This window comes from Panthera tigris, chromosome A1, assembly GCF_018350195.1.
Source record: "Panthera tigris isolate Pti1 chromosome A1, P.tigris_Pti1_mat1.1, whole genome shotgun sequence".
Taxonomy (NCBI): domain Eukaryota; kingdom Metazoa; phylum Chordata; class Mammalia; order Carnivora; family Felidae; genus Panthera; species Panthera tigris.
The window spans coordinates 166,643,488-166,669,149 of NC_056660.1; the positions used below are offsets into that span (position 1 = coordinate 166,643,488).

At 38.2% G+C, this 25,662-nt stretch overlaps 1 long non-coding RNA gene across 2 annotated transcripts; it reads left to right on the forward strand.

The window, feature by feature from the left end:
• The first annotated feature begins 37 nt into the window (after positions 1-37).
• Positions 38-24,283, forward strand: LOC122231531. Of its 2 annotated transcripts, XR_006208786.1 has the most exons (5): positions 38-386; positions 17,825-17,935; positions 21,459-21,626; positions 22,670-22,784; positions 23,984-24,283. It is a non-coding gene; the product is annotated as an uncharacterized LOC122231531 (long non-coding RNA). The 2 variants fall into 2 exon arrangements; XR_006208779.1 differs by lacking the exon at positions 23,984-24,283 and having other exon boundaries at positions 22,670-22,966.
• The last annotated feature ends 1,379 nt before the right edge of the window (positions 24,284-25,662 follow it).

The window sequence follows — 25,662 nt, forward strand, 5'->3', positions numbered from 1 at the left end:
AATTATGAGGTGAGCTAGGGAAGTTGTCCAGGAGAAATGAACCATTTGGCTCATTTTCCATCTTCTTTGCCTGGGGAGCCAGCCAAGGAAGCTAAGACAGCTTAGTGGGGCAGGAAGAAAACCTATAGAATACAGTATTTAGAAAGTGGAAGTGACCAGCAGTGCTAAATGCAACCAGAAGTTAAGTGAAATGAGGAGTGAAATACATCCCCTGGATTTTTTGACAGTAAGGTTATTAATGACCTTAGAGAAAACCAGTTCATTGGACATGGACATAAAAGCCAGCTGAAAGTGGATTGAGCTGTAAATGGTGAAGGAGTTGAGAAACAGGGAGAAGAGACAACTATTAGACAACTAGGTACCGATATACTTTAAAATTTTTCAGGGTAAGTAGTGTGATTTATATGTGTATGTAAGTTAACTTTAATCAGACCCCAATGGGAGGTTAGTTAGCACTTAGAGGAATTCACAGTGGAAATTTATTTTACTTTTTCCTACAGTTTCTTTGTTTCCAGTGCTCAAAATGGAGCTGGCCATTTAATCAGTTCATTTGGGAATTAGATCACTGTGTTGTAGAAAGGAGTGTGATGTCCATTACCACATAAATACATCTGTAAAAGGGCATCATCACTCCTGCTGCCACACCCTATGTTCGAGGGGGAGAGGTGGGACGGGTCACTGAAGAGTATAAATTAATTTCTCTCTTTTTGCTTTTCTTTCCTTATTGTATTTCTTAAGTAAAGTAATCCAGGAATAGGGCCTGCTCGCATTTACCTGGTTTTGAATTTGTTGCAATCCAGCTTTGGGGTTATTGTTTGTTTTGCAGCTGTCATTCTAGCTTCTGTTATATTCTGTTTCAAAACCAACATTTGAAATCATTACCTTTTAGATGCCAGTCATATGGGAAAGCACCTGCTATAAATTGCTAGAGTACAAAAATTTTAGTTTCTATACCAACTTTTTTTTTTTTTACATTCAACGCAAATAGTGCTTAGCTTCAGTTTGCTTCTTAACTTTTAATTCTATCTATATGAATCTCTAGAAAACCAATGTTTGACAGGGAGGTTATATGCAAAACGCAAAGGTTAGCAAGTACGTGAATTATCCATACATATGGTCTGGGGTTTGGGTATTACTGAGACTTGGAAATCTGGAGAATTTCATCTTGATTATAAAGCCCTGTGGAATGCTTCGGGCGTCTCTCCACATGGTGGATGAGATGGGAGAAAACTGGCGGAGGCTCTCCCTTCCCACCCAGTCTAACTGATTGAGACAGGGCAATTTTGTTGGAAAAGTCTGCTGGCAATCTGTAGGTCTCAGCTTGCTCCTCTATGCCTTGCTGAGAGAAAGAGTTGTTGGAAGAGAATCAAGGCATGAAACTTTTGCTGCTCTAGTTTAAAGCTTATGAAAGCAAATGATCTCCAGGGCACTAATCCTTTCACCTTGGTAAACATGCAACAAATCTACACGAAAGGAAAGCCGAAAGACATCCCATTTCTCCTCCTGCGGCAACTCACATACTACCTGTAGGCTCCAGACTACTAATAGGTGTCTCACGAGTCTCCACAGGAGAAACATCCTAACAAAACAAAAAGACAGAAGTCTGAGGGTAAAAAAATCACCAATTCCCATAAAGCCCCAAGTTACTCTGACAAGAAGCCCTGTGTTACTCCTTTGTTTTACTGCACAGGTAAAGATAGTTTGACAGAAATCAACGTGGGTTGTTAATAGTCATTTCACTTTATTTTTAAACTCACAACAGGATGTCAGGTTTTGTGTTGTTTCACTTTTTAATCAACCCCATTCTTGCCTATTTACTGGCACAAACTCCCTCAGCAACTTGCTGTGTCAGGGAGTGACTTTGAGAGGCAATCTATTAAACTCAAACTGAAAGATTTTCCCCCTGTAGATCTGTTTACCAATTTTAATTATTGATTGAAAATTGTTTGCAATGGATAAAAATACATGCTGAAGGCAGGGAATGAAAACATAAACACACACGATAGCCTAAAGATTTTTTTTTCCCTGAGTCATTTTTAAAATATTGGAATGGTTTGTCAGTGTATTTAAGGACACTTGGCAATCTGTACCAGTGCTTTCATCTCCGGAAATCTAATATCAGGTCAAACTAGTGGTTTTATCAAGCCCTTATCAGCAAACAGGAGCGTGAAAAATAGCATTTGATATATAGTCCCTAGAGAAAATGGTGAGGCAACCTGGCACCAAATTACAGCAAAACTCCAATTATGGATGTTATACTAAGATTTTAATCAATAAAACTGTGACTTTTCCTCACCAGGGACACATTACTAGGTGAAATACCAAGCTTCTGAGCAGTAGGGAAAGGGAAAGGAAAGGAGGTGAGAGGGTCACTCTACATCTAATCTTATCATCTTTAAAGACAGCAAGAGAAATTCACTGTGGGAACAAAGCTAGACAACTGTCAGAATAAAAGTGCCCCACCTGAGCAATAGAAAGAAAGACCCCTCCCTCCCAACTCAGGATAAAGATTTCACCAGTATAAAACACAGTTTTTGTGTTCTACTTTTCACCTTCTTCCCTCCAGTGTAATGATGAGAAATCCTTTGAAAACTTCAGCTATCACCCACTAAAAACCATTAAACAGAGGTTTGGCAATGACCATGGATTTTCTGCCATCTACAGATGAGACAAATGTAGCTGGAGGACTGAATTTTCCCCCTTGCTTCCCCAGAGACAGATTGGGACACGGGGGGCCCCAGATTAAGAATGTAATGAAGTCTTGATGGGCTGTCATTTCAAAGTCATGGGAATGGATCTCTGCCTTACAGAAGGGAAGGGGGTGGAAGGAGGAAGATGGACTCTGAGATCAGACCAAACCTTACAAATACAGGGTAGGTATTCCCTGAAAGCTAGTGGAGTGACTCTGGATGGACATAAAAATATGCCCTCGGTTTCACCAAAAGGCCTGAAGAAAGTAAGATCACAAATGTTGATATAAAATGACCTCCTTGAGGGACTATGGGAACTATATATACAGCAGCTTCACACTTCCCGTGCTGTGTTGTTACTGCCTTTAGTTAACTCAGTCCATATTAACATTAGTCACCTCTACTCCTAGTATGGCGGCGGTGTGGAATATGAAGGTATGAGACATGTGGCCTTTCCACAGCCAGGCTCTCTTGGCAAAGAGCATGTCGTCATCCAGTTACCATGAGACCCGATTTAGGGTTCAAGGGGGTAACCACAGCAAAGGAAGTCTTGGCCTAGAGGAAAGGGAAGTGACAGAGAGGGCTCTTGGTGCTGAGGAAGACAGAAAAACCAAGACAAAAACCATCCTCTTTCCCATCATATGGAAAAACGTGACCCATGAAAGAGAATATAGAAGAGGTAGATGGTTGGATTACCTATGCTATATCTTCTCTCATCTGATTACCTAGAAACCAGAGCCTTCTTCACTCTGGTGAAGGTTTGACAGCATCTTCCAAGTTATACAATTTCTAGCCAAAATGTTCAGCCTGAAGGCTTTCTAAAACAGTGGTTATTAACCAGTGGCATAAGGACCACAGGTGGAATCCAGAAGAAAACCTAGAGTTGAAAAATACTTCCCCAACCAAAACCTTGATACTCTCTTACATTCCCTCTCACTACTCATTCCTTTCACAAATATTTATTTATAATGAAACTGGAATGTAGCAAGTTATATTTTTTTGGAACATTGTGTTTTTCTTCTGAACTCCTGTGACTTTCCCCCTAGTCAGCCAGAGGCAAGCACATAGCCTTGAGGAGAAGTCAATTTTGGATATTTGTTTTTAATTTCTAAAATAGTCTCTAGAGGCTCAGAAGAGAAGGCCTGAGGGAAGCAAATAGGTTCAAGCCATAAAAATAGAACAGGTGAAAGAATAGAGGAATGGAGAAACATGCAGGATGGAGGTTGAGGCAGGACAAGCCTGGAGCCCCCAGAAAGGAAGAGGTCACCATGAACTGTAGAGAACTGCTTTGGCCAGTGCCAGGGGCCTCATGGAAACTTAAAGGCCACCTCTCAGGATTCCAGGAGCACAGCACAAAAACTGGGAGAAAGAGTCATGTGGAATATTCTTTGTGATGCAGTGAAGTGAAGACTTCCGTTCAGCAGCCTCCTGTGCATCCCCATGAACCCTCCACAAAAGGACCTGTCTCTCTGCCTGGGACTTTCTAAGCTCATCTGAGCTGACTCTCCTCTCCTTTTACACAAATCCCAAACAAGCATGAGCCCTCAAAACAGAAAACAAGGTGGCCTACAGCCAGGAGGCATTGTTGGCATCAAAGCCTAGAGGGAAACCTGGGAACAAAATGACAGTGGTAGGAGACACATTACAACCTCACTGTGCCCATGTGCTCAGCAGTTTGCTTCCTGGGACCAAAAGATCATCAGATGCAATTAAAGCTCTTAAGTAGGTGTAAGAGGTTGAAAAGGGGAGCTTGGGAGAGGGGCAATAGATAACTACAAAGAGTGGAAGGAATGTTGTGGTAGCTTTTGAAACATAGGGGAGAATCTCTTATACCAGAATTACTGCTTCAGCTGAGTCTTAAATAATTAATATAATTTAACCACAGGGGAGGTGTATTAGTTTCCTTCTGCTGCTGTATAAAATTACAACAAATTCAGTGGGTTAAAACAACAGAAATTTATTATTCTACAATCTGGAGGTCAGAAATCTGAACTGAGTCTTCCTAGGCTAAACTCAAGGCATCAGCAGAGCTGCGTTGCTTCTGGGGGTTCTAAGAGGAAATCTGTTTTTTGCTTCTAGAGGCCACAACATTCCTTGGTCCACAGACCCCTTCTTGTCAATAACCTCACTCTGACTTCTGATTCTTTCAACATCTTAACCTCCCTGACTCTGACCCTCCTTACTATAAGGAACCAGTGATTGCATTGGTCCCATTTGGGTGATCCAGGCTACTCTTTGCATCTCACAATTCTTGACTTAATCACAACTGCAAAGTCCCTTTTACCATTTAAGGTAACATATTCATAGGTTGCAGGAACTACCAGGAAGATGTCTTTGGGGAACCACTGTTCTGACTTCTAAGGGAGAGTTCCAGGCAAAGGCAATAGCCAAGAAAAAGCCCAGTGGGCACAGAGAATAGTAAGTGTGAGTGAAACCCAAGTTTATAAAGCTAAAACAAAAGGGAACAAGGCAGGGAACAAGTAATGAGTGAGGATTCAATGGGGCAGGCAGAGACTAGGTCAGGAAAAGCTTTATATTCCATTTAAGGAACTGGGATTTATGAGGTCAGTAAGAAGTAGTCATTTGTGAATTTTAAACAGGGACATAGCATCATCAGATTTACCTTCTAGAAAACTCATTCTAGCTAAAGTAGTACAATGTATTTTAGAAAGCCCAGGGAAGCTGTGAGGTTCAACACAGGGAAACAAACTATCTTTATGATCCAGGTAAAATTGGTTAGAGCCTGAACTAAAGCAATATATGTAAAGAGGAGTGGGTGAGTTCGAGAGAAACCACAGTGTGCCTATCCACAGGGTGTGATGATTGAACTAATGTGGAGGTGAGAAAAGAGTCAAAGATGGCAGCCAGGTTTTTGTCTCCTGTGACTGCATATATGGGGGTGCCTCTCTCAGTGCTTTTCACTGAGTTTGAAAATGAGGGGAGGTGGCTCAGACTTCAGATGGACATAGATAACACATTTCACTCTGACCCCAATACTCTGATCCTCCTTTTCTGCCTTTTAGTTCTCCTCATTTACCGGTGTAAGCTCTAATTACTGAGAGGACTGAGATGCCCAATAGTCCCCCAAATTCAAAGTGTTGCTTGTATATTATTTTGGCTTCAGCTGGTCCAGTATTTATCTTATTTGTTCAGATGCTACAAATTATCCTTGGAAAATTTGCTGGTTTAGGGTTGATATAATTGATTTTTGGTGTGTCACCAAGATCTCCCACTTCAAGAATTGGGTGCTTACTCCTCCTGCTCTCTGAAGTATTGCTTGAAGGACTCACAGCTTAGCTCCACTCCAGGAATTCCCCTAAATTGAAGGGAAGTGCCTTATTCAAGGTTTACTTTCTCTCCATAGAGGCAGTCCACATCCAGTGACTGATCCACACAGGAATACAAAGGTCTAACCTCTGGCTTCAATTTGAGATTCAATATGTATTTAATGAGCCCTACTAGCTTTCCAGATCCCTATGGAGTCTAATGAAGGCTCCCTTGCAACTGAATCAGCAGTTCAACTTCTCCCTCTGCCCAACCCTACTTTCCATACCTCCTTAGAGGGCATCTAGCACTATTACAGCATCTCTCCCTCATCTCACACCTGTGACTGCTTGGAAAGTAGGGTGTCCCCTTAGGACCAGCTCATGAAGAAGAATATCATGTTGGTTTAGCTTAGTATGCAGATGCAAGCCAAAAATGGTCTGCCACTTCACTTTCAGAGTGGCCCTGAAAAACATCATTAAGGAAATTCCCCCAGTGGAGTTTCAGGTGGTGCAACTAGCATCCACTTTGTGTGAAAAATGAAGTGGCCTGAAGCAAGTGTATTACCCAAAGTAGCACATGGCTTGGCTGGTTGGTCAGGAGCCTGGAAGGACAAAGATGGAAAGATAAGGACAATGAGGCAAAGAGTTATGTGGAGAGAAGAGTGGGCACAAAGTCTAAAGATCTTTTTATCATGTGCTAATGCCACTGGAGATCACCCATCTTACAAGAGGTACTAATGAACAAAGTAGACAAGGTGATTGAGTAGAGGCTATTACACAGCTTATGTTGTCAGCCACCCCAATGTCAGAACAATATTTGCATGGGTATTTGTAGAGTAGCCACACAGGTGGAATGGGGGCTATGATGGTCCAAACAGCATGGACTCCCCACTCACTAAGGCTTATGTAGTTACTCTGCTTCCAAATGGACAATCTGCCATTAATAAGAACAAAACCAAGCCCCCACTATGGCATCCTCCCTTACAGAAATAAAACATCACATGGTGGTGAGTCAATTTACAATGGACCCCTTCTGTCCTGAAACAGTATAATATAGTTAATTCCAAGATGACAGAGATCCAATGTAATAATAGCCTTGCCATGGAAAAATGTTTGGTTTCCCTAAGGGACTGTGCCATATCAGGAGTTCAGTGTTGGTCTCTGTTGCTGGCAGCTGTTCATCTTGCCTAGAATTGATTGAAATAGAATTCTTCCATGAATGGAGATAGCAAGATTCACACCATATTTTAAGTCACTGCGCAGGCACTCTGGGCCCCTTGAAGCAAGGGACCAGCAAGTAAGGAAAGGAACCACTTTCCTCAAGGAGACATTTATTTGGAAATGGTATACCAGTTCTGACCCGAGAAGGGTGTGGTGACCATTCTAGACTTAAGGTCTAAGTCATCCCACCAGATAAACCACCTAGATTAGCTGAGGTGCCTGTTGAGGCTAAAATAAATCTAGAAGGGGTAGTAAAGGAGGGAGATGATAGCAAGCTGCAGCCCTGAGGCTGTGGTGGTGGCTATGGTTTATCTTGCAAGTCTTACTGTAGTAAGTTTCTCCAGGAAAAGAGATCAACTAGAATCCTAGAGGAGACATTCCTAGATAGGGTGTACCTATTATGCAAGGCAAATGGATCCAAGTAGTACCAAAGGTGAACTCTGGCATCCCCTTTCACAACTGAGGCACTGATTTCCCATCTGCTGCTTGTATTGTCTGATGATAGCCCTCAGTTAAGTCCCTCCTCAGGAATTCCCCTCAGCTGTGGGGAGCTGCTTCCTCCAAGGTTACAGCCACACTAAATCGCTAGTCAATGAGCAGTTAACAAAAGCTGGGCTCCTTGCTTCAACCCAAGATATCTCAAAAGAGTCATCCCAGCTTGGGAAGTCCACATGAGTTTGGCTGAGGGCTCTGTTACAACTGCATTGCAGTTCAACTTCTCCCGCTACGCATTCCAGTTTCACTCTTCCCATCAAAATTGTCACTCCCAAGACCAGTCCCAATAAACCAGATGCACACACATCGCCATTGCAGAGTCAGCTTCCCGTGGAACCCAAATTATAATGATTGGCTTCTTTTTTGGTTTGGGGCACACAGTTCAATCTATTATAAAGTCTGCTGTACATTTACAGCACTATAAAAATAAAAGCTTTGGTATCCCCAGTTGCATACATTTGAATACCACATACTTTTGATATTATAAACAAGACCAGGTTACTGAGCCTTGTGGTTCATTATTCTAAATAAGTCTAAAGCTATTTTTACGGTAACAAAATATAATACACCTGCAAGAATTCCAAAGAATATGGGATATTCTGTCTGCACCATAATCTAACATGTTTTAGAAAGAACTTCTTGTGCATCATGTACTCCTGCGAATATTTGCCAGAGTAGAATCTATTATTTTTTTCCCCATCATTCTTTAGTTGGATTCAGTGCTTGGAATACCCTTTGGTCTGCAGACAGTAGCTCAAATGCCATTATTACAGAAAGAAATCGTTTCCTCTGTAATTTCCTACAACTATGTTACAAACATTTCTTAAAATATGTCTTTAAGGTATGTCTTACTGTATAATGCCCCATCAATACAGAACAGTATTCTTCATTGAACTATTATTAAAGATAAGAATTCAGAGTTCAGACATTATGGTTTTCCAGGATCAACTTCTGAGTCTCAATAACCTCAGTTTCTTCAATTTAAATATCTCACATTTTCAAAAGTGACATAAAACTAGCAATTTTATGTTACCAGTTGACTTTATGTTGTTTCCGTGACTAATGGGATCTCTATTTAAAGGTGTCATAGGCTTTTCTCAAGACTATCATGGTCAAAACAGGAGACTTGACTTCTCCCTACTGCCAAAAAAAGCTATTCTTTCCCAATCTCAGAAAGTAGTATCAACTCACCTTGTTGGTTAAGTCAGACTGTATTTGGTTCTTTTTTTCCCACTCCAGAAACAAGCCATAAGTAAGTTCTGGCACCTGTCTCCAAAACAGCCTGAATCTGTCCAGTGCTACCTATCATCACTGCTGTCACCCTTGTCAAGCTACTATTCTATCATACAATAACCTCTAAACTGATCTTCCCACCTCCATTCCTGCCCCCTTAAGGACCGACATAACTATCAATATTTTTTTTAATACAAAACAAAACATACTGTGATTCTGTTTATCCCTTCAATGCTCCCCACTGATCACAGAATAAAATAAAAGCTCTTTTCCATAGCTTATAAGCCACTCTATCAACTCTACCCTTCCTACCATCCTGAGTTCATATCATATCATCTTCTCATGGCTCTCTAGCTCCAGACTCTTTGAGTTTAGTTGTTATTGTAGTTGTTGTTCAGATATACCGGTTTCCTTTCCACCTTGGAATCCCTGCTCTGTTCTCTGCCTGAAACATTCTGCCCCATGGTTTCATGCTGTTTGCTGCATCTCATCTTTAGGATCTGAGCCCAACTGTAACTTTCCCAGAGGTTTCCTTAACCAGCTCCAAAGTAGACTGCTTCTCTTCCCAGACACTTGTTAATAGATTGTCCTGTTTTACATTTTGTGGTCTTATTACTATCTTTTATTTTAATTTTAGATTTAATGTTTCTCCCTACTATTTCATAAACACCGGGACCTTATCTTATTTCTTAATATTTTACCACACTTAGTACTTGATGCTCCATAGATATTGCTGAATGAATGCACAAATGATATGAATAAATAATAACACAAATAGATTTTTCTATATTTGCATATTTATGCATACGTTTGTATGTATGAATATATATTTATATATAACTGTATATTTTTAGTTATATATAAAATATATCTATAAATTTATAATATATGGTTACATATTTTATAAGTAGTTATATAAACATGTTTAATATACGATGTTATAATTATTAATATATCCATATTATATATAATATATTGTATAGTGATATAGAGATATAATATATTTTTTAAGTAACATACATAGATATATTTGTATCTCAGTATATAGGTCAAGAAGTTTAATCTCAGAAAACAAGTTTTAGATCTAATATAAAGGCATTAAATTAAAGATGTAACCATCAAAAATACAAAATATACACTTCTGTGTTGTTTTCTAGTAATGGCAAGGGGTTATACTCAAAGCCATATTTTCCAAATCGTAAAACAAATACATTTTCTCATATTTTAAATTTCTATATATTATAATCCATGGCTTTACTTAATGAATTAAGGTATCTTTTATTCCTAATATTAAAGTAATAGTGCACCTTTTCAGCAGTGGTATCTTAGAATTGAGGGAATAGTATTAAAAGTTCAGTAAATATTGTTGAATTGAATGCAAGAACGAAGCCCCTACTTTGTAAACAAATGGCCACACACATGGGACAAATAACCACAATCATGGTAGAGTCAGTGATCACAGAACAGCCTTCTCTTGTGTTGATCTAACTAATTCTGACAAGAAGACAGGGAACTGAGCCCCTGACTATGATCTCATTAATGCCAGGCTCCAGCCAACCAATTTAAATGCTACCTGGGTCAGAAAGCGAAAAATAAATGTGAATGCAACTTCACTATTACAAATGAAATCTCACTAAATTGTAAAGAAAATTAAGATTTTCAAATAGTAGTAGCTTTCTTCTGTGAATGTTTTCCATAACCTTAATTGTGTCTCTGAAATTTTCCGTATATACATAATTTATTTTGTTTTATTTAATTTTTTTTTAAGTGAGAGAAAGCAGTGCTACTTAATTTTCATATTTAGGCAATCTTAACACCTAAGGAGTGTAGAGTGAATTCAAATTCACACTTCTGCTGCTGCTATTAGTCAGGTGAAGAACATTTATTTAAGCAGTGAGATTTAATAATTTCTCATAGTCCTCTTATCTGTGATCTGAACATACCTCAACCCCTGAAAAATAAAACGAAGTGCCGTGGTGTCATGGGAAGAAATCAGGAATATAATTCCATATTTCTCTCATCTCCATCATTCTGAGTGGCCAATAGGAAGCAGAAACAGGTAAGTCTTTCAGAAGAATGTAGAATAGAAATGTACACCGTGTATCATTCTTACAACGCATACATTCTGTGTACCTTAGGATAGTAAGGGTTTTGCTATACATGCTTACTCTTGATTGGCATCATCGTCCTGAAACACTAGTTAGAGAAGAATGTCTAAGGTCCAGTTCAGCAGGGAAGAAGGAGTTAGTCATTAATTAACAAATTGGAACTATTTACACAGACTTTAGTGACCAGAACTGGGAAATTCCAGGCATAAGTAAACCTAATATTTAACCATGGCATTTTGTGCTTAAAGATGTGGAGAAAATGGTGAAGAAAATTAGAGAAGCTTACTCTCTAATTCCTATGGTTAACATAATTTTTTTAAAAAAAGATACTTTTAACAATTTTCTCAACATTAGTTTTTGAGTGCCGACAATGAGCCATATATCATTTTAAGTGCTAAGGACTGGTCAATATACAAAACAGGAAAATCCAGCCCTTATGGAGCTTGTAGTATAATGAAAACATTGAAAATAAAACTATCAAATATTTATATAGTGTTCATTACATTCCAGACTCTGTTCTAAGTGAATTTTTTAACTTACTAGCTCATTTAATTTTCACAACAACACTACAACATGGATGTTGTTGTTTCCTAAAGTCATGAAGCAATTTGGTGGTAGAACTGAGTTCACAACCCAAGTGTTCCAGCTCCAGAGACTGCATATTAACCACTGCTGTATATTGCTTCTTCCACACAACGCTGCTTCTTATTCTTTTAGGTACTGAGCTATGGTACTCATATGGTACTGAGCCAGAAGAAGTTCCTGTACTCACATAACTCACATTCTGGAGGAGGGAGACAGACCATAAACAGATAATGGAATTATTTCTGTTGGTGATTAGAACTGTGGATAAGCCAAAGAGTGCCTGAAAGGAGGACAGTATCATATAGGACAATCAGGAAATAATTCTCTAAGGAGATGAGAACTGAATGGTAGTATCATACGAAAGATATTTGGAACAGAGGGAACAACAAGTGCAAAAGCCCTGAGGCAAGGGATCAGCTTAGCATATCTTTGTAAGGCCTGTGTGCCACATGCAGAGTGAGAATGGGGAGGAACCATATGAGATCAGATCAGAGAGAAAGAGCCTAGCCAAATCAGAGAGAGCCTGTAGGTCATAATAAGGAATGAGGATTTTATTCTCAGAGTAATGAGAAGCCACTAGAGGGTTTTAAACCAACAGACATACAACATAATTTAGGTTTTTAAAAGATTCTAGGTAAAAGAAAAAAAGGAAATATAGAAATCTCTAATCCATGATATTTGGCATTTGCCTTAATTTTCTCATTAATTAATTTTCATTTTCTAATGATCATATCTTCTAAAATAAGCTTAAAAGTAGGTGGGTTGTTATCCTACCCACACATTTCCGGCATATGCTCATTAGCAGAAATGCTCCACCATGGAACTTGAGAGCAATTGCTTTAAGTCCTAAGAAGAATTATAAACAGAGCTAGTTCCAAAAGTGGAAGCAGGAAGAATGAGGAAGGACAAACTACATCATGTTTAATACCAAGACAGTCCTTAAAGAAGCATGAGGATCTTTTTGGTCTTCACCTGATATGCTAAAGTGATATTTCACTAGCTCTTTGTCAAGATGATGTTCAATATAGTGAAGAACCAGAAGCGCACAGACACCGGGCAATCAGAATAGATACTGTCCACAGCATTAGAGCAGTGGCAGAGCAGAGTGGCCTTGAGTAATCGCCTCGAGTGGCTATATCATGGAGAGGTCTGGGTAGGGGTCTTCGGTCTAGGAGAAGATGGCCAGGGGTTGTTGGTGAGGAAGGCTACTCAGGACAGTGGCTATTTACTTACCAACTGGTACAGAAGTGATTCAATATTTTAACAACTTTTATGGCAGTACTGATCTTATTGTTTGCATTTCCCTCTGTCCCAGACACTGGATAACTTAACAAACAGCATTCTGTACTGGGTGTGTCCAGCAGAAATAGGCAGGAGCTGGTTTCACATAAAGTTTTGTCAGTTCTCCCCTTCTAATACTTGGCACTATTCACACAAGAACAATCAAGTGTATTGGCTGGAAAGTTGCCCTCAGTGTGAGAGAACAAATTGATTCCCACAATATATTATTGCTGGAGTAACTAGCTGGGCCAAACCAGCTCTGCTAGGAAAATACCACCCACCACAGTCTGGTCAGCCTTGAACCAGACTGTTGTCCTCATGCAGACACCAAGCATAGTACAATACAGGATAGTTTGCCAGTGAGTGTTAGTGGGTTGGCCAATAATTAAGTAATAAAGGCATTGTACCGGCATCCTCACAGGTATTATTCCTGAACACTAAGCAACACAGCATCTACCTCAGATGTCATGTAAGAAGCACATTTATTTCTCTCAGGGAGTTTTATAAATACCTACACCCCAGTTTGAAATAATCTGTAACAATATTTCTGATAAAAGTCAAATACATCTCTCCATCTTTAAAATCCTTAAACCATATAACTTTTCAAATGTCCTAAAGTGATTATAATTCATATAAATAAACATATCAAAATACAGTGGAACATTTAGATTTGTAGAACACAAAATAAACTATTGTATTAATAGATGATTCCCATGGTGTTTTTGGACATATTTTTGCTGGAAGCACCTCATAGATCAATGTAATATCTAGCTTTGTGATTTCTTCAAATATATTTTAATATATTGCTGGTGTTTTTCCCTTGCAGGGAAGAACTAGGAAAACCAGTTACATTGGCCTAATTTTAAGGGTTTTGTAACATTTTTCCAGCTAATATTTTTACATTAAGGTTACTTTTTCTCTAAAGAAAAGTAATTTAGTAAATCCCCTTTGTTTTTAGAATACTGTGGGAAATTCAGCGCTATACACTCTTTCTTTGTGTTCATTATATTTTATGTAAATGTAATTGTAGTCACTTTTTAAGATTACAGTTTATAAAATCTTTAGTCACTAAAGTGAGTCTCTATAAAGATTGTAGTCACAAAGTGTATGTCTACAGCTTTTGTTTTGATTTAAATCATAGTTATTCCTTTTTAGCTGTCAAGCCCAATTTTTAATTCAATATAAATATCTGCTTCCTGTTGCATTAACACTATAACATAAATTTAAGGATGAAAAATATGTTAAAAAATCAAAGCCAGTTTTAATGTTTAAACCACTTGAAAAATGGATTTTAAACATTTCTATCTATCATATTAAAATGAAAAGAACAACTGGGGTGCCTAGGTGGCTGAGTCGGTTGAGTGTCTGGCTTTGGCTCAGGTCGTGATCTCACAGTTTGTAGGTTCAAGCCCCACATCGGGCTCTGTGGTGACAGTGCAGAGCCTGCTTGGGATTTTCTCTCTCCCTCTGTCTTTCTGCTCCTTCCCCACTTGCACACTCTCTCTTTCAAAATAAATTAAATAAATAAATAAATAAATAAATAAATAAACTTAAAAAGAATTTTAATAAAAAGAAAATAACAACAAACTTTAGTTGCTTTTTAGACAAGAAGCATTCATCTAAATTAGCCTTTCAATTCTGTGACTAGCTTGAATCCAAATTTTTCAATGAAAAAGAATAAAGATGGTCACAGCCCCACTCACTACCTCATCTAAACAACCTAAAGCACTAGCTTAGATGCCTGAAATTAACAAAGAGTTTTATTTGTAATAACTCAAGGTGGGTCGCCTGGGTGGCTCAGTGGGTTGGGCGTCGGACTCCAGCTCAGGTCATGATCTCACAATCCATGAGTTCGCGCCCCGTGTCAGGCATTGTGCTGACAGCTCGGAGCCTGGAGCCTGCTTCAGATTCTGTGTCTCCCTCTCTCTCTACCCTAGCTCTCCTGCTCATGCTCTGTCTCTGTCTCAAAAATAAATTTAGAAAAAAAAACATTAAAAAAAATAATAACTCAAGGTACATCATCTCCTTATACTTAACCCAAATAAAATATATGCTTCCATTCTACACAGTTTTCTTATAATTAGTTCAACTCCTAGTTATATCAAGGGTATTTTGGGCAACGGTTTAAGATGCATTGGCCTTCAGTGGGTATTCAGTACTTGCTTCGCAAACATCCAGCCTCCTCTCTTCAACAATCCTAAATTTCATTTGGGATTCCACCCTTCCTTCCATCTCAGTCTCTAACCCACGGTGAGGCACTCAGCATGTCCTCCATTCCTGGTCACAGCCGTAGGTTCAAATATAAGATGTGACCAAAACTGCTAAATCAGGGCAATTGAGATTTGTCTGATAAAGCTCTTTTTCCGCTGGATTTATCCTGAAATGACGAAGACTACGAAATCCATGCAGCCCTTTGGGCACTGCCTAAACTGAGAACGAAGGCAGCAGAGAAGAAGCAAAGGTTAAGAGATGGAGAGAAACCATTGGCATTATTTGGGTACTAAATTAGGTCATTTCCCCTTGCATAAACTGGTTTCTTTTTTTTCTTTTCTTTTTTTAAGTAAATTTTTATTTGTTTCTTTTTGAGAGAGAGAGAAAGAGAGAGAGTGAGAGAGAGAGAGAGAGAGAGAGAGAGAGAGACAACAAGTGGGGGAGGGGCAGAGAGAAAGGGGGACAGAGTATTTCCAACAGGCTCCATGCAGACAGCAGAGAGCCTGATGTGGGGCTCAGACCCACAAACTGTGAGATCATGACCTGAGCCAAAGGTTGCTGTTTAACCAACTGAGCCACCCAGAAGCCCCTGCATAATCTGGTGTCAACTGGTTTATGTCCCACTTACAAGAGAAAATGACCTACCTGACACATGTCTGTTTAAATCATTTCACATTTCTCATTAATTAAATGATTAACCCTTAAGCTCAACAAGATTCACAAATCAAGTGTGAGATTCAAAGTAAAAAGCAAAAAAAAATTTTTGACAGTTTCAACTAAAACATCTATTGTTTTAGGGGTGCCTGGCTGGATCAGTCGGTTAAGCGTCTGACTCTTGACATCCACTTAGGTCATGATCTCACAGTTTTTGAGATGGAGCCCCGAGTCAGGCTCTATGCTTGGGCTTATCTCTGCCTCTCTCTCTCTCTTTGCCCCTCCCTCACTATGCTTGCTCTCTCTCCTTCAAAATAAATTAAAACATTAAAAAAAAAATCTATTGCTTCTAAAGCTGAAAGCCTTAGGCTCACAATCACCATGGGAAGGTTATTCCTTCTCCCATTGTACTCTTCCAGTTAAGCTAAGCCAAAAGGCAGTGCTAACACCCACAAAAATGATTGGTACTATATCTGGAGTACCATGAGATCAGTCTTGGCTGGCCCATAATATTCCTGTAATTCTTTAAAGCAGTCTTTTATTTGTTCTTTAATTTCTTAATCACTTACCACAGTGACTGTTTTCAATACTTTTTTACTCTCCTTAGGTCGCCACTACACCCTCATCTTTATCCAATCCTGTGTGAACTTTTTCAGGTTCCATTCTCCACTCCTCACCACCTGCAAACCTCCAAACTCCATAGCTACCTATATAGACTCTGTGTGTGTGTGTGTGTGTGTGGATGTGGATGTGCACGCGCCTGCGTACACGCGTGCATGTAGCTATGCGATGTTGCATATATAAACTAACATCCTGTATTTCTGGAACCAATTTCATTGTCTTCTAAATAGTATATGTTCCAAGCACTCACTGGGGAGACCTGAATGCCAGAGTTTATGGTAATCATCATCCTCAGTTTACATTTATTGAGTGTTTACTACATGACAAGCTCTATCAAAGTTGCTTCACATTTATTTTATTAATTTATATGATCTTCTTAACAACCTGGGAAATAAATACCATCATCCTCATTTTACAGACAAGTAAACAGAGGCAATGAGAGATTAAGATCACACCTTAGTAGATCATAGAACTGAAATTCTATCCCAATGGCCTTACTCAGGTCCTGTTCTCATAACTGCTATGTCATAGTGCCTCTTAAAGGCTCCATGAAGACATTGTCCAAAAATAAATTCTTACATTTGTATATATAACATTACAGTGTATAAATGGCTTTTATATTTAAATGCCCTATTAAATTAATAGTTAAGTTACTACTATTCTTGTTTTACAAATGCAGAAAAAATTCAAAGATTAATGGACTTATTTACCCAAGGTCATTAAACTAATGAGTAGTGAATCCACATCTCCTTCCACGGAAAGAAAGAAAATTTAGATCAGAAAATTGTTTTCCCATGGGCTCTTTCTGTGGAGATAAATGTTTGAAACTTTGATGAAAATAGCTGGTGAAATGGATTCTTTGTAACTTCATACCATAAATGGCATCCTCTGGGCTATCTGAGGGACATCAGCATTAATGATCAATTAATATCATTATTTATTTTATTTTTATTCTTCAAATTAGCATTCTGACCTCTGCTGAAATTGGTTCCTTTTTCCTTAAACACACTTTGATTTTCAAAATCATTACTGCTGAGTGGGACCCCATAACTGGGTGGATGAGAATATGGAGATTACAGCACAGTGAAGTAAAGATAGAAGGGTGATTTCACCAATTCTTCAACAAACCTCTATCTTTTCCTGCTCAAGTCACAGGTAATAGAGAAGTAAACCCAGGCTTGGCCTTTTATTTTAACTGGGAAAGCAAAGGTCTGGTTTTATAAGACTCCTGATTCTATAAAGACTGACACCCTCACCAAACAAACAAAACAGAATAACCCTTGTTGTGGATTGAATTATGTCCTGCAAAAAGGTATGTGGAAGTCCTATCCCTCAGTCCCTAAGTATGTGACCTCTCTGGAAATAGAATGATTGCTGATGTAATTAGTCAGGTTAAGATGAGGTGTTACTGGAGTAGGTTTGGCCCTTAATCTAATATCACTGCTATTTTTATAAGAAGAGGAGAGAGAGACACAAGGAAGATGACCATGTGAAGACTAAGGCAGAGATTGGAGTTACGTGGCCACAAACCAAGGAACACCAGGACCTCCAAAGAGTGAGAAGAGGCAAGGTAGGATCTTCCCCTAGCAACTGTAGAGAGAATAGTCCTACCATCACCTCGATTTCAGATTTTAGCTTCCAGAACTGTGAAAGAACAAATTTCTATTGTTTAAAGCCACCTACTTTGTGGTACTTCATTATGGCAGCCCCAGGAAACTAACACACTTCTTTTTCTTCACTTTCCTCCTTTTATTTCCATATTCAAAAAATTTTTCAGAGTATGTAACTGTATATAATATATATATATATAAGATGTATCATATAGCATATTGAAAATTTATTCATGAGTATTTCATTAAGATGCATAGTATAAGTTTTCAAGAAGAAGTTTTGGATTCAGGCATGGGGAAAAACAATGAAACTTTAGAGAAATGGTTATTTATTTATTTATTTATTTTTAAATAGAACAAGCTGGGGAGGAGAAGAGAGAAGGAGACAGAGGATCCAAAGTGGACTCTATGCTGACAGCAGAGAGCCCTATGTGGGGCTTGAACTCAGGAGCCACGAGATCATGACCTAAATCAAAGTCGGACGCTTAACCGACTGAGCCACTCAGGCACCCCGAGAAATGGTCATTTATGATTTGACTTTTGACAAAGAATTAATAGAGCATAAATCTCCATTTAAATTCACACAGCTGTCTCCATATTTTATGTAATTGATGGAAGCCAATAACAGTATTCAAGATAAAGTCTTAGATAAATCACTTTCATGACTTTAAAAGACCCCATTCTTTTCCCCAAAGCTATTTCCACTTCATTCTTACCCTGTTTGTTCCCTGTAAAATTAGAGGTCTTTCAGAGTAGCCAACTTTTATGAATGAATACTCTTTGCTTTCTTGATTTCAGCAGCTTTATCTGTTAAGCAATGCCCTTTAAGCTCTAAGCCACAGACTGATTTCTAGCACCATTATTCAACTTCCAATATCTTGACTAACCCCCTCCACTTAGCTCACCTCTCTGTCTTCAGCCTGTGAGACAAACAGTCCAAACTTGGTATGACCATTAGACTCTGCATGTATGAGTGGACATACGGGCATCATAGCAAGCAGTTGTCTAATCTGACATGACTCTACAAGAGTGCTGCATCCTAGCCTCACTGCTTTTATTTTTTTTACCTGCACAATATGGTAGAGCTCTTCAAGGAATAAACCGTATTCTCTCCTGCTATAGCAATCAAGATGCCAAACGTCCTTCTTTATGTTAGCCAAACAGTTGAATTTTCTCTGTTGATAAGACAAGCAAAGGCCTTAAGCAGTGGACTCATCAGTTCATAAAAATCAAAAGGGGCCACTTGGTCTCATTTACATCAAAATTGGTAACATCTGGTAGGCATCCTCTAACATTTTAAAGACATTTTCAAATAAAACCATTCAACAGATTTAGGTATGTTTTGTGTATTTTGCAGCTAACTCTTGCTGGCAAGGTTATCAAAATGTAAGACTGCTTAGAAACTGGACTTTCCACAGGTGGAATGAACATTTTCTAGCTAATTCTAATCCATCATGCTCCATGGTTACAACATCGAGGCAAATAGGAAGATCTGAAAAACACATTGGCCCTATCTTCAAGCATTGTAGCTGCCCATGACTTTGCTAAAGCACGCGGTGCTTTCTGAGTGGGTGAGAATGTAAGCTGGACTTTCATAACAGAACAGTTGTGCCTCACTCCTGCCTATGGGTTTCTGGTTCAGAATTGTATCCTGAAATTGACTGTGATCCAGCACTTATTAAAGGCCTGCTTAAAGCATCTGAAATTTGAGAGAGACTGCCCAGGGGATTTGAAGCACTTCCTTTTCTAGCTTCCCCCAGATCTATGCCTGTATTAAGCCCGATCCGCAACAAGTAGAATACTTACACTTTATTATCTGAGCCCCCTTAGGAATGCCTTCATTGAGTAATGGCTTAATAGCATATCCTCAACCTTCAAAAAGGACTGATTCAAGACGGGTCAACTTGAACAATGTTTTTATAAGATGAACCTAGAGTTGAAAACAATGTTTATTTTATTATTAAAGTCCGCATACAAGGACCCTCATAAAAAAATCACTTTGAATTTACATCCTGAAATAAATTTTTCTCCATAGACTAATGTATATGCTTGCTTTTGGATTAGACAACAAAGGTTAGGTAATCAACTTATTTCCCTCTTGCCTTAGATGCCAAAAAATTTCAAATCAATTCAGCTCAGTGACCAACTAAACTCCTATACCCAGTGACATAGCACCTCTGTTCCTTTCTACATTTGTTTTATGTAGCTGTTTCTATTTGTCTCATCACGTGTTATGATTCCATTTTACAAGAGTCTTCAAGACATTTTGGATACAGGATGGTAATCAATCTTAAAAACTAGAATGCCTCTGTCTATACTTTTTTCCTTAAGAAAAGAGTTCAAAAGATCCCCCAGGGGACTACAAGTAATAGTCTACCCTGGAAGTACAGTGACAATGAAAGAACAAAAATTATCACACTACTGTTATTAGACATCAAAGTAATAGTGATAACACTCAGTACTCTGCCCTTTTTTTTAATCTACATTTTTGGTCTTGGTAATACCCAGAAGTATACAAAATTCTGAAAGAAACTGAAGATAAATTCATGCTTTTTGCTCTTTTCCACAGAGCATTAATAGCTTTTGGAATTGAAATTGTTTTATTAATTTGATTAGGTTGAAGGAAAATCCAAGGCATTTATGAATAATTCAAGTTTCTGTCAGATCCTAGAAAGCTTTATGGAAAATACTGTTATACCTCAAAAATGCCCTCACAGTAGACCATACATTTAATTTTCAATAACATTGATTTATAGTTTTATAAAGGAAAATAATAAATATAATGAATTACCTCCATATTTCCTGATCTCAGTCACTATAAAATAACTGCTGTAGTTTTACATTTCCAGTGTGAAATATTAAATGCATAAATCAAAACAAAATTATTTTTCATCTTAGAGAGACTGGTTCCTGAGACTGACAAATTCATTTTATTTTAAAATTAATGTTTTAAGAAAAAAAAATCTTCATTGAATCCTTACCAGCTTTAAAAAGAAAAAAAAAGAGCTTGCATTTTACTATTTTGCCGATGATGTCTTCCACACCAGGCACTGTGTATAAAAAATTATTAAAGTCCCTAAAACTCCAAAATTATCAGGAGCCACATTATAGTTCCTTACATGAATCATTTTCCTTTCCCACTTCCTTTCTCAGGGCTTTTCCTTTTTCCACAATTGTTTTACCCTAAGTTGCCACCCAAAGATAAGCAATTCCCTAATGCCACCAGCCTGGCATTTGTGTAATTCACATATTCCCTTACAGCTACTTCTAAGTCATCATGTAATGAGAAGAACATTATCAAATAAGAACAATTTAAGAGAGATGCAGATTTTCCAACAGTCAGAAACAGATGCATTTACTTTTACATTTTCTCACCTTCATCCCCTAAATTTCATTGAGAACAAGAAACAGTGTTTTGCATCCTTGATTAAAAAGAGTAAATCTAATTATAAGACTTCATTTTCACATTTAAATACCTCTCAGCTTTTGTGAGTGTTCAACATTCAACCCCAAGAAACGTTCGGAAGGAGTGATGAAGGCTGAATACTAAAGAGTGCCAAATCCTTGAATGAATGGGCAACTCTGAGCTAATAGGCCAAGAAGAAAAATTAAATCACCTAAGGACCATGATATTGGAAACCTGGAAACAACGTAAGTGAAATACTGCCTCTAAGGTTCAGTTTACATGCTAAGAAACGATAAATTTAAATCACCTTTGTTTTCTTAAGGTTATCTATGAGCTTGCAAGATTCCTAAAACTGTCATGTACATTGCTTGGTCAATTATGAATACAGTTCACTCATTGATTATAAACCAAGTAAGCTTATAGACAGATCTTCTCATTTAAAAAAATTATCTTTGTCATGTGGCCAAATGCAAACTAACTCCTATTAGAAGAGAATTAATGTGAATAAGCCAAGGAATCAATACTTTTATTTTAATCTTTACAGTAACTCGGTATAGCTTTAATGTGGTGTGTTTTCTGGGGAAGTTTCATAAAGAATCTCTGGAGTCTTGAAATAACTGTCTGGCAAAGATCTGAACAAGCCTCTCTAAAAATAACAATGGGCTGTGGACTTCATAAACATTTTTAGAAATTAAATAGCTGCTAACTTGTTCCATATGGAAGCAAATTCACAAGAGTCCAACGTGTTGTTCATTGAGATCATCAGAACACATATACCAAAGGAAGAGGCAAAGTTGTCCAGCCGTTCATGAAAAGCCAGCGGAAACAGATGATCCTGAAACATCTTAAAAAAATAAAAAATGAAAAGCAAAGGGCTCTAAAAACCACATGATGCTCTTGCCCTGGGACTCCCTAGGGTTTCTTAGGTCAGGCAACCTTTGAAGATCTCCAAATAGTTATTATTACTCATTATAAATAAGGGCACTAACAAAATTGCTAACATTTTGGGCAATAGTCATATGGGCCAAACCGTAAATGAATTTAAATGTCATTATTCAGACGGAAAGGATAATATCTCATAAAATGTACTTGCATCATATACTTAGAACATGAACAAGCATAGAGATTTAGAAATGCTGATTACATACCGTATGCCTCAGTTACTCAAAATGCCCCATTTATCCTTTTACTCATAATTCTGAGTAGTCCCAAGTAATGCTCCCAAACCCTGTTTTTGTTTTTGTTTGTTCATTGTTTCGTTTTATTGTTTTGTATTCTCCTCATATAGTAAAAGAGAATGAGAAGGCAGAAAACTAACAGCACGCTCTCCCATCTGTTAGTCTGTTTACCAGTGTCTCAGCATCAGCTCATGTATGCCGAGGGTTTATTCATCCCAGCGTTATGTGAGTAAATTGGGAAAATTGGTTTCCTCTGGTAAAAAACACTTACACTTCAAAGTATTTTCCCTACATTCATACTCCTAATTTTCCCTTTTTGATCTTTACATCTGTTGTCGTACAGATCCAAAAGCCCCAAGATCCTGACTTCCCCTCCAACCATCCCAAACACATGGTTAGTATTTAACATCCAGAGCTTCATTTTCGTTTTTTACTACTTATAATTTTGAATGAAACTATCACAAGAAATGAAATTCAAAGAAAAGATAATATCAAATATGTCTTTAAGACTAAATTTATTCAGAGTTTTATATTCAAATCAAATTGGTTTTTCTCTATAAAAGAGGGGTTAAATTTCTAGAGCTGTTGCCTTGGAGAAAAGTAATAGGAAAATCTATAGGAAAGAAATGTAGGAAGTCTGGTGCAGCTGATTGCATTCACACTGGGGAAACACAGCAGGGCTGTGATATTATTACCTATATGATCGCTATAGCATGTTTGTTCTTGGATACCCGCAGAAGGATAGGAAATATGTGTGAAGAGAAGGGATAAGATAAATATGTAAATCTTTGTTACAATGATTAAAATTACTCAGAATTAAAATTTGCTATGAGTTAATGTTTGGATGTTTATCTCAGCAACAAAAAGCTTAAGCTATTTTAATTTGATTGTATGGAAATTAAGTGGTTGGTCTTTCGTGGGGTGCAGGGTTGAGACAACTTCTCAATGTTTCTTTCTCAATTTCAAGACCATTCTGTAATAGTTGGAATCAATGGCCATAACGCTATAAAAGTGTATAATTTGAAGAGAGCATTCTCGGTCTTCAAATATTTTCCCAGCAGCTATTGGCACCTGAAATTTTGTCATTAAAGATTGATTTTATATAAGAGCCTTGTAAAAGTATTTACTTACAGGAGGTTGGAGGAGGTGATACAGAATATATACAAATTTTCTTGGTGTGTATTTTTTTTTTATTTTGAATCATCTGAATGTATTATATATTACCTGTCAAAAATAAAATTTTTAAATAAAAAAATTTTCTTGAAACTGTGAAAGTCTTCTGGAAGTTCCACTTGAAATGTAAATGCTTCAGGGGGAAAAAGGCACATTTCTTGCAAGAATTCCCTGATATTCAGCTGTGAATGAGAGGAACCCTTGACCCTGAATGATCTTTCCCTATCTATGAATTCTTCCCTTCCTTGCAGAGCTTGCCCAGCCAGCCTGATTTGTCAGAGCAACCTGACTGTACTTAGGACTATGGATGTCATAAAGAGCACAGTTTTGAAAGTGAAATAAGAAGAGATTGGTAGTAGGCAAAGAGGACGACGACAAAGGGGTCACTGCAAGGAGAAGGAGAAAGGAAGCCACCTGCTCTACTGCCCTACCTCCTCATGTATATAAATACTGTGGGTACACAGACACACACACAAATACTATGTGTAGTGTGACAGAATCCTATGGAGAACCAAAGTCACTTCCAAGCAGAAATGTATGGTCTACTTTTAGCACCTTCTGATCTCTTTCATAAGCAATCCCTTCCTTGCTAAGTGTTCACTGATCCCATCATGGTCTAGCTGCCTTCTTCCCCATCAAAGCATATTCTAAACAGATTTTAGAACAAGAGTAGAATGAATGCATTAAAACATATATCTGAGTCGTCATAAGCTATGCTAGCTGCTATTAAAAAAAAAAAAATCACAATCCCAAAAAAACAATCACAAAATAAAGGTTTATTGGTTGCTCGTATCACAGTCCAAAAACTTTGGGGAACTTTTTGTGGAACTACTCTGAGTAGTGGCTCTGGGACAAAAGTTCCTTCCATCTTTGTTATGCTGCTTTCTTCCATTTTCACCAAGGAAAGGAAAGAGAGAGCATGGACAATGATACAGGAGATTTTATGGCTAGGCCTGGAAGCTGCACACATCATATTTGCCCACATTCTGTGGCCCCTAAAATAACCTCAAGGGAGATTAAAAATGTATCTTTCTTTAGGGTTTAGGAGAATGAAACAGGACTGATGAACATCTGATCAGTTGCACAAATCCCCCTTTTGGTAATCAAATATTCATTTCAATCTTCCTCCCACGGTATGTTCTGATCACTGCAGTAAGTACAGAATTCTGCATCTCTGGGCAAGCACAGTCCTTTTCCCAAGGCTAGATATAACTAATGTAGTTGCTGCCACATATGAACTGAAAATACAGGTTATCTCTTGCTGATATGTACATTCCCTATACAATGATGGAACAGGGGCAGGATAACAGCAATAAACATTCTCTTTAGAAAGAGAAAGAATAGGAATCACAGAGGAGACAGTGGTCCTTTCCAATCCCAAAGTTCTGCTAAACAGATGGGGCAATTCCTTAGTTTGGCTTTGATTCTGTTCCATGGGAGAACTTCTTTATCAATTGATCTCCATGCCCCCTGATTCCATTTTCTGGGAAACCTGTTCTTCTCCGTGCTCTCCTTGGTGACATCTGATGAAGATGTTCCAGAGTATGGCCTCTTTGGAGACTGTAGAGCATCTGAAGCCTTGCCTACTATTCAGGGAGGGTGGAAATCTATCTTAACATGTGTTCCCTGAAAATAAGACCCTTGAAAAAGCACTTAGGTGCAAGTACTTTATCTGAGAGGTGATCTCAAGAAGCACTATAGACATGAAAGGAAAGTAGACATGTAGTAAGACATGAAAGGAAGGAAAGTTAGTAAAGGGAGCATTTATGAGTAGGTGGCCACTGGAGAGATTTTAGTGAAGAAACTGGAACTCAAAACCTCTGGGGGCCCTCCAGGAGGCTGTGGAACATGATTTCCATGAGAGGTGCAGAAACTCCTGCCTGTCATTGAGTTAAGTTCATTCCTGGGACATTAATTCCAAGAAGTCCTA